This window comes from Gobio gobio (genome assembly GCF_949357685.1).
Source record: "Gobio gobio genome assembly, chromosome: 12".
Taxonomy (NCBI): domain Eukaryota; kingdom Metazoa; phylum Chordata; class Actinopteri; order Cypriniformes; family Gobionidae; genus Gobio; species Gobio gobio.
In genome coordinates this window covers 8,463,721-8,473,420 of record NC_137105.1, presented here as the reverse complement: position 1 = coordinate 8,473,420, position 9,700 = coordinate 8,463,721, and the positions used below count along the sequence as shown (strand labels likewise).

General features: G+C 36.4%; 1 protein-coding gene across 2 annotated transcripts in view; it reads right to left on the bottom strand.

Moving 5' to 3' along the window:
- Window positions 1–7,995, bottom strand: part of klhl29 (kelch like family member 29) — a 410,063-nt gene extending 402,068 nt beyond the window's left edge. For both annotated transcript variants that reach the window (XM_079832066.1, XM_079832067.1), the window contains exon 1: window positions 7,754–7,995. The gene's annotated coding sequence lies outside the window, so the exon portion shown is untranslated. The remainder of the gene's footprint in view (window positions 1–7,753) is intronic.
- Window positions 7,996–9,700: the final 1,705 nt, after the last annotated feature.

Genomic DNA, 9,700 nt, shown 5'->3' with positions numbered 1-9,700 from the left:
GAGTCCTGCTGCATATTTACACGCTCCTGTGGCTCTCTATTCACACACAGTGCCAAGGTTCAAACATGGCATCAATGGCATCAAGCTAGACTTCTCTGGTTCTGACTGACTGTGACTGAAACAATTGGCCCTGAATTGGGCAAACTTAAGGGGGTACGTGTCACCTCAGATCTTTTAACCGTTTTTAAATGCAACTTTAAAAGTCAAAAAAAAGGTTGCAATTTTATTGTAGCACAAGAAACCACTGTGGCAGAATTCAATCACATGTCTATATTCGCATGTCTATAGAACTCATTCACGTGTGTGTGTGTGTGTGTGTGTGTGTGGGCATGTTTTTGTGAAATATCAGGACACAAATGTGTATAATGACATGGGTATGACACAGGTATTACAAAAAGAGGGTGAAATATGAGGACGTTCCCCATGTCCTCACTTTTCAAAATGCTTATAAATCACACAGAACAAGTTTTTTTTTCACAGAAAGTGAACTGCACAGTCTCCTGTGAGGGCTAGGTTTAGGGGCAGGGGCAGTGTAAGGGGATAGAAAATACGGTTTGTACGGTATAAAAACCATTACGCCAATGGAATGTCCTCACATTTCACAAAAACAAACATGTGTGTGTGTGTGTGTGTGTGTGTGTGTGTGTGTTTGTTGAAAGAAGTCTTTTATGCTTACCAGGGCTGCATTTATTGAATACAGTAATACAAGTAAAAGAGTATTATTATGAAATAGTATTACAATTTAAGCTGTTTTCTGTTTGAATATATTTTAAAATGAAAGTTATTCCTGTGATGCAAAGCTGAATTTTCAGCATCATTACTCCAGTCTTCAGTGTCACATGATTCTTCAGAATTGAAGTAATTCTAATATGTTGATCTGCTGCCTAAAAAACTGTAACAATATCTGTTGCGTTTGGTCAATTTAAAGGAGCACTCCACTTTTTTGAAAATAGGCTCATTTTCCAACTCCCCTAGAGTTAAACAGTTGAGTTTTAACGTTTTCGAATCCATTCAGCCGATCTCCGGGTCTGGCGGTAGCACTTTTAGCTTAGCTTAGCATAGATCATTGAATCTGATTAGACCGTTAGCATCTCGCTCAAAAATGGCCACAGAGTTTCGATATTTTTCCTATTTAAAACTTGACTCTTCTGTAGTCACATCGTGTACTAAGACCGACGGAAAATGAATGTGACATTACGCAGCGCCTGAAAATAGTCCCCAGCACACTCTCTGTGCTAGCAGGTTGTCACGTTGGTAATGTTGACGGAAGTTAGCATATTTTCAGGCGCTGCGTAATATCATTGCACCGCTGCACCCATGGTACGGAAGCAAAGTTCCATGATCATTACACAGGAATGAGAGTTTAGTTCCTAGCCATATCGGCCTAGAAAATTGCAACTTTTCATTTTCCGTCGGTCTTAGTACACGATGTAACTACAGAAGAGTCAAGTTTTAAATAGGAAAAATATCGAAACTCTTTGGTCATTTTTGAGCGAGATGCTAACGGTCTAATCAGATTCAATGATCTATGCTAAGCTATGCTAAAAGTGCTACCGCCAGACCCGGAGATCGGCTGAATGGATTCGAAAACGGTAAAACTCAACTGTTCAACTCTAGGGGAGTTGGAAAATGAACCTATTTTCAAAAAAAGTGGAGTGTTCCTTTAATGCATTCTTTCTGAATTAAAGCATTATTTTCTTTCCAGATAAAATCTTACTGACCCAAAACTTGATTATGTTATCACAATACGTGTAAACTGTACCACTAGAGCAACACATTGAAGATAATAAAAAAAAGAAAAATATTACAAATGGTTCCATTGGTGTCGCTCTCCAAAAAAAATGTGTATAAATAAACAGTGCTGGGTAGATTGCTTACAAATTCCATTACTGACTTCAAATTGCATGTTGAAAATTTAAATTAGTTACATAATCTATTACTTGCACATTTTAGGTAATATAATCAGACTACTTTTAATTACTTTTAGATTACTTTTGACCTAACTTGTTTATCACACTGATTTTAATAGGATAATCTTGTACCATATTGATGTAAAAATATACAGAGAAAGAAAATATTCTATGTTTCTTGTTATGAACAACATGAAGTTGATTAAATATTGCATATTATGTTAGGGTTTCATGAAGGAACTGCAGGGGTTCCGAAAAGCATTAATTAATATCATCATAAAAATGTCAAATGAAAATACATTATTTTAAAATAAAAAACACTACAAAACAAGAAGACGACAGCCATTGTATAAACAACATGTAATCATTTAATCAATAAAAAAGTAACTGTAATCAGATTATATTGTGTTTTAAAATGCTCATAATCAATGTACAAGTACTTAAAGGTGCAGTGTGTAGTATTTATAAGGATCTATTGTCAGAAATGCAATATAATATACATAACTATGTTTTCAGTGGTGTATAAAGACCTTACATAATGAACCGTGATGTTTTTATTGCCTTAGAATGAGCCATTTCTATCTACATAGACCGCTGGTCCCCTTACAGTGAAGTCACCATTTTGCGCCACCATGTTTCTACAGTAGCCCTAAACGGACAAACTGCTCTACAGAGCGCTAACTACTCTCTGCTGTCTCAGACGACGACATCTTTGTCCTGTGTCGGCCACCGTAGTTTCTCTATGTGCTTTGAAAGGGAGGGGTGAGAGGTGGCCGTTTGCAATTCGCAACCTCACCGCTTGATGTTGCTAAAATGTACACAGTGCACAATTAATATTTGGAATCTATACATAATCCAGATTGCATGTTATCAGAGATCTACCCAGCACTGTATATAAATAAATATAAAAGTGCATGACACCTCAAATTTTGTTCTTCTCCATTACATGGTCGCTCACCCAGGTTGAGGAAGCACACTAAAAACATTTGCATGTGCAAAAAAGGGTATCTTGCCCCTATTATGCTTTTTCAAACATGACCTTTCATACAGTGTGTAAGATAGCTATTTGTGAATGTAAAAGGTCTGCAAGCTTTTAAAGATCAATAAAGTTATTGTCTCCTAAGAGAAATAATCGATTCCAGTCTCACTTCCTGTTACATACCTAAGTGGCAAAGTAACACATTTGCATAATGTCAGCCTTTGGTCTTCATTGGCTGCCCTAGAACAGCGTCTACTTTGACTCGCCCTCAAACACTGTAGTTGTAGCTGAGACTGGATCTACTGAAGAGAACTTGTGAGATGCAGAAACTCTTACAAAGCAAAAATAAACACACCAATAATGCATCTCTCACTCACTTACTGCAATCTCACTGTTTGAAGCGCCTGTCAATCAATGCTTGCTGCTGTGTTAAGCGAGGCACTTCTCATAGGATAAGGACACGCAGACTCGTGAATAATTAAGCAAGTCGTCTTCTCATAGGACAAGGACACGAGGTATCATGTATAATTAAGCAAGGCCTCTTCTCATAGGATAAGGACATGCAGACTCATGAATAATTTTGAGACATCGATGACTCTTCGCTGTACTATGGTATGACAAAACATCACGTTCTGTTGATGCAAAATTAATTTAAACCCGGAAGTTGAATATAGAGCAAAAATGTTTAAAATGAACTAGTTTTCTCCTAGGATCAAAACGAATGGATGGTAACATTGACCTCTCTGATGCTCAACCCTCATAACTCTGTTAAAAATCTCAAAAAACTAGGTTTAGGGTTTCATGACCCTTTAATGAGTCATGGTTCTGTTTTGGGTGTAACGTGCAATGAACCAATCAGAGTCTCATCTCCCATTCCCTTTAAAAGCCAGTTGCACTTGCATCATGGGGGATTCGCTTTACATGGCAGAATTTGCGAGCGGATAGACTGAACGCTTCTCCAGAGAGAAATACTTGTATTTTTAATATTTAAAAATGTTTGTGTGCTGCTGCGCGTCCCTGTGTGTGTAATAAGCAGAGCGTTGTGCACCCGCCTATAGACGCATATTACGAACACGCCCTTTAAATAACACAAAAATAATGTGCTATTGACTTTAGACCAGGTTTTTGTTGGTCAATGGCGCAGTCGTTTTCAGTTCCTCAAAATACCAACGCGCCAACAATACGCCTGAACACACCTCGTTTTCAGACCAGACGGCCATTAGCGAACAGATGGGCGCGAGTGCATTTGCTATTTAAACAACGGCACTGGACGTGAAAATTATAACGGCGTCAGGCTGAAACTAGCAAAAATCACTTGTGTCGCGCCTGCGTCGCATTGCGCCAAGTTTATGATAGGGCCCCAATTTTCCCAAATGAACCGTTTTCAGACTCTGAGAAATTAAGTGTGCAATGTATTTAATGAGGAAATGAGAAAAAAGACCTTGGATGCATGTAAACATATTCTAAACAAAATTAAGAACATATGCTTGTAAAACACAATTCAAGAAAAAAAAACAAAGAAACATTCTGATTGGCTTAAAAAAAAAAAAGCACAAGCTGCTCGCTTGATTCTTTTCTCTCCAATTACAGAGTATAAAGCTGTCAGAGAGATTTCAATGAAATTTCATTATTTCAAAGGAAACTATTTCAATGAAATCTGTCAGGTTGTAGGGACATTTTATGCACAGTATTAAAAAAACATTTTCTGAGATAGCAGAAAAACCATTTAAGGTGTTTACAAGACCTTGTATGTCGTTGACTTAATAAGGTTTAATATCATGGATCCAAACTCGATAATTAGGCATCTAAAAAACAACTTTCTGCTTGTTTTCCTTCTGCTTCACCGTAACTGGCCACCAAATTCAACAACATTTGCATTAAGTCATTTATTTGACTAATACTTTTATCATTGGGTTTAGCGGGCATTAGCAAATTCAAGACGAAACATTCAGCGCAGACAGGTGATTTATCAAAGCACAAACAACACCTCGAGCCCAACTAATTAATAAAGATTTTGCCTTGGCAGCGCAAGACGAAAATAATGTGACGAATGACATACGCGACAGACGTTGCCTACAATACTGCAGCCGTGAAACTGACGCAGACTAGATCTTCTAAATTAGGAACCGCATTCATTACTTGAGCACTATTCACAACCTTAAATAGACTGATCAAACACTGAACTCGAGTCTGTAAAATGTTTGGCATAAACACAGCAAATGTCATATCAATATCAACCCCTGCATGCTTATTTTCATATTATGAACATGGCCGACGCAAAACCGCTGCCCAGATTGTTTTATATAAACATTAACCTACATTTTCCCGGCGGTTCGCCTGAGGTCACGAGAGATAATGCATCACAGAAGACAGCCACGCTAAAAGATGTGGGAAATTATGCAACGGAGCGCCAGGTGATCAGTCCTCGGCTCTCAAGAAATCAAGCATTCATGCACTCGTGAAAAGCACAACATCACCTGTATCAGCCTTCCTATACCGTTCCTCTCGACTCATAACAACATACCCAGAAGGTATCTGCATCCTGAAAATAATAAAAGCGGCTGGCTTTCTAAAAGAAATTCTCTTCTTTTTGTCATCTCAGTTTTAAAGAGAGCTGCAGAAATCCATCCCTGCTCGATTCTGAAAACATATTAGCACTGTCTGCCACAGAAAAACCTCTTATTCTTTGTTCTTCCTTTTGTACTTGGTTTCAAAACATATTGATTTTGACCGGAGAACAATGGACCAATATGACCAGCACCACAGCACTCCCTCGGCACAGTGCAAAAGGGGACCAGAATAAAAATAAATAAAGACAGTCCAATCGTTTAGTCAGCCATATTTCTCCAATCTACTGGAAGTTTCAAAACATTGACGAGACGTGTGCGTGTGCAACCGCTCAGCCCCGTTCCAGAGCGTCCCAACTGTAAGCCTTTAATCCGGGGCATGTTCTAAGCTGCTACCTGATACATTTGCCAATTTTATCAATGTCTGCGTCTGCGAACATGACAGAACTGCAATTCCACCGAGACCCACGGCTGTTGCGACGGAATCTGCACTCCTGCACGCGCGTGCAAGAGAACACATGCATGGCATGACACGGATTATCAGTCGAGTGTTATGTGTGTTGTGACGTGTGAAATATGTTTATATTGAGAGACGGCTGAACTCCGAGATAACACTGAACTCGCTTACAAATGCAGAGAGATCAACTGCTGTATCACTTGCACATGCAATCGATTTTACCATCTGAATTAGTCGCATAATATTGCCCGGGAGGGGTAAATTCAGACTGCATTTGTTTACTTACTGCAAAAAAATAAACAAAATCCCATCAGAACACAATGTTTATGTATGCACAATACGGGTTCAACAAAAGCTTCATACTGTAACAGCCTCCCTTATGATATTGTGCCAATCAATAAGGACATGCATGGGGAAGAAACTCCTGGAGATCTACTTTCCTGCAGAGTTTAGCAAGAACTCTTATCCAAAGGTTTTCAAGGGAAAACAAAAAAATATAATAAAATATACATAATTTTTGCATTGCAGTCCATTAGATATCTGTAATCTTTTTATTCTGTTTAAAAATACATGTTTGTGTGTGTGTGTGTGTGTGTGTGTGTGTGTGTATATATATATATATAATTGCAGTCAAATTCATTACATGTATGTATATATTTAAGAAAAATGTGTTATATATAAAATATTTACATTTAAATATAATACAAATTATATATATATTATATATATATATATATATATATATATATATATATATATATATATATATATATATACAGTATATACATGCAAATATTTCTTAAATATATACATATATTTGTGTGTATTCAAATATACATAATAATTATACTCAGTACACACACACACACACATATATATATATATATATATATATATATATATATATATATATATATATATATATATATATATATATATATATATATATATATATATATAATTTTTTTTTTTTTTTTTTTAATTTTTTTTTTTTTTTATGTAAAAACAAACCTGTATTTTGGATGCGATTAATTGCAGTTAATCGATTTGACAGCACTAATATATATATATATATATATATATATATATATATATATAAAGTATGTGTGTGTGTGTGTGTGTGTGTGTGTTAATTTAAAATAAATATATAATTTGTTTGCTTCGGTTTATCTTTTAGAGTGTAAAACTATCATTAAACAAACATAATCTCCACTGTCAAACTGTATCGTGAAAAGCTGAACCCAGTACATTATTAATGATCTGGGTTTATTTTTTTACTCAATGAACTACATCAACACTGATTTAGCAAAATGCAATAATGCTTGTTAAAGTAATCCATTAAGTCTAATAATTTGCCATTTAAGGTTGACAACCCCTGCTGTAAACAAACACCTGAACCAGGTGGTCAATGGTTGCGTCTCCAAACCTAGTGAGCTGTCTACCTAGACAGCCTTTTTGGCCATTTACAATTCTATTCAGTCTAGATAGGTTTGGAGAAGCAACCGTTGACTTTAGGTTCACTTATGGGTCGCGACTAAACTCTCCATGCAGGTAGATCTCCAGGGTCCGAATGGTATTGTATTTGGAGTATCCAAGACAAAAGCATCTTCCATGTTGTCCAAGTGACCCAATCCAGCGGTTGCTATTAAATCCCACCAGGAAGTTTTTTTTCCTCCCACATCCAGTAGAAGAGGACCACAAACACCAAACGCACTCGCGAGCAGCATGTGACAGTCTGCCACCAGAACGCGCACGTGACATAATAGAGCTCCATGCAATAATAATAATAATGTACAGTTGCCATCCACGACATCATCATCATCATCATCTCCAGCCTCACCTCCAGATCGAGTTGCCCAGTGATGCCAGGCGTCTATCCTTGTTTCTCAGATCGTTTTCTCCTCACGCGCTGGCCGTTGTTTCATCGCATGCCGCAGTAAAGTGTGTTGTGTTCTCTGGCATCTGTAGCAGGTGTCTTTCTCCCTCTTTGTGCGCTGTAAGGAGTTGGACCGGGGAGTTGACAGATGCTGTCCGCACACAGAGACGCGAGTGAATGCTGCTCCGTCTCTCCCAGCTGATACTTTACTCCACACAAGCGCCTCCCACTTTCAGCGCCGTGAGCTCTGTGTGCGAGTTAGCGTGAGAACCAGCGGCACCTACCGGCGAAACATGGAAGTGCAGCAAATTAACTCATCTCACACTTGTGTTAAAATATGTCCAAATGCTTTTGTTAGTAAATAAAAAATGGTAACGCTTTATTTTACAGTGTCCATGTACAATAAGTATATGTTGTTAATTAATATTACTCAGTACTTAAATATATAATTGCACCATAATAATGACACCTTAAATAAAAGTGTAACTTTAAAAATAAACTGTACAATATGCGGGTGGAAACTACAAAAAATAACTCACGAAAATAACAGTCATACACAATATGAGATAAACATGCAAATACCATTCAAAAGTTTGAGGACACTAATATTGTATTTAGTTTTTTAAAAGATATGAATACTTTTATTAATTAGTGATGCATTATATTGATCAAAAGTGACATTAAAGACATTTATAATGTTGCAAAAGATTTCTATTTCAAATAAATGCTGATCTTGAGAACTTTCTATTCATCATAAAATGCACAGAAATATGAAGCAGCATAACTGTTTTCAACATTCATAATTGGAAATGTTTCTTGAGCAGCAAATCATCATATTATAATGATTTCTGAAGGATCATGTGACACTGAAGACAGGAGGAATGATGCGGAAAATTCAGCTTTGCATCACAGGAATAAATTACATTTTAAAATATATTCAAACAGAAACCAGTTATTTTAAATTTCAATAATATTTACAAAATTACAGTTTTTTTACTGTGCCAAATAAATGCAGTCTTGGTGAGCAGAAGGACTTACAAAACTTAAACTTATGTTAAAATATGTTAAAATGCTTTTATTATAAATGAAAAAAAGGTAACACTTTATTTTACAGTGTCCTTGTTATGTCCTTGTACTTACCATAGTAATAAAAGTTAATTATGCATTATCACAGGCAACTAACTAAAAGTTTTATTTAAACTAAAATATATACAAACAGAAACCAGTTATTTTATATTGTAATAATATTAACAATATTTTTTTACTGTGCCAAATAAATGCAGTTTTGGTGAGCAGAAGAGACTTACAAAAAACATTAAAAGAAATTGTAATTTAATAAATTAGATATGTCTAAGCTTCACAGCTTTACCCTAATATGCAGTTTCTTTTCTGTAATAATATTTTAATGTGGCCAAATTCTGTCGTAAACGATGCAAAATGTGTTTTCAATATCGACTGTTTACAACTAGAAATGTAAAAGTGACAACTTTTACCCCCCCCCCCCCCCCCCCGCACTATTAGTGAAGAATAATATACTTGAGTGATGTACAATTAAACAGAGTGCACTCGTCACACATTTGCCAGGTATACAGACGCTGGCACTGTGTGGCATGGTGATTAATTATGGATTATATACACACAACACGTGTTTTAATTCATCTGACTGTGATAAACATATTTCCAGTGATGCCTTATAGATGGACACAGTCAATTCTGTGACGTGAGGTGGCTGCAGTTATGAACTATAGCTATAAACAAAACATTTTAACTAAATGAAAATGAGTCATTTGCACTGTTAATTTCAGTGAGCATGTTCCCTTTGGAAAATTCCGCTTGATGTTGTGTATGCATCATCAAATAAACCAGTGAAACAATTAGTAGCTGGAGGGTGTGTTTTACCCCCAACATTCT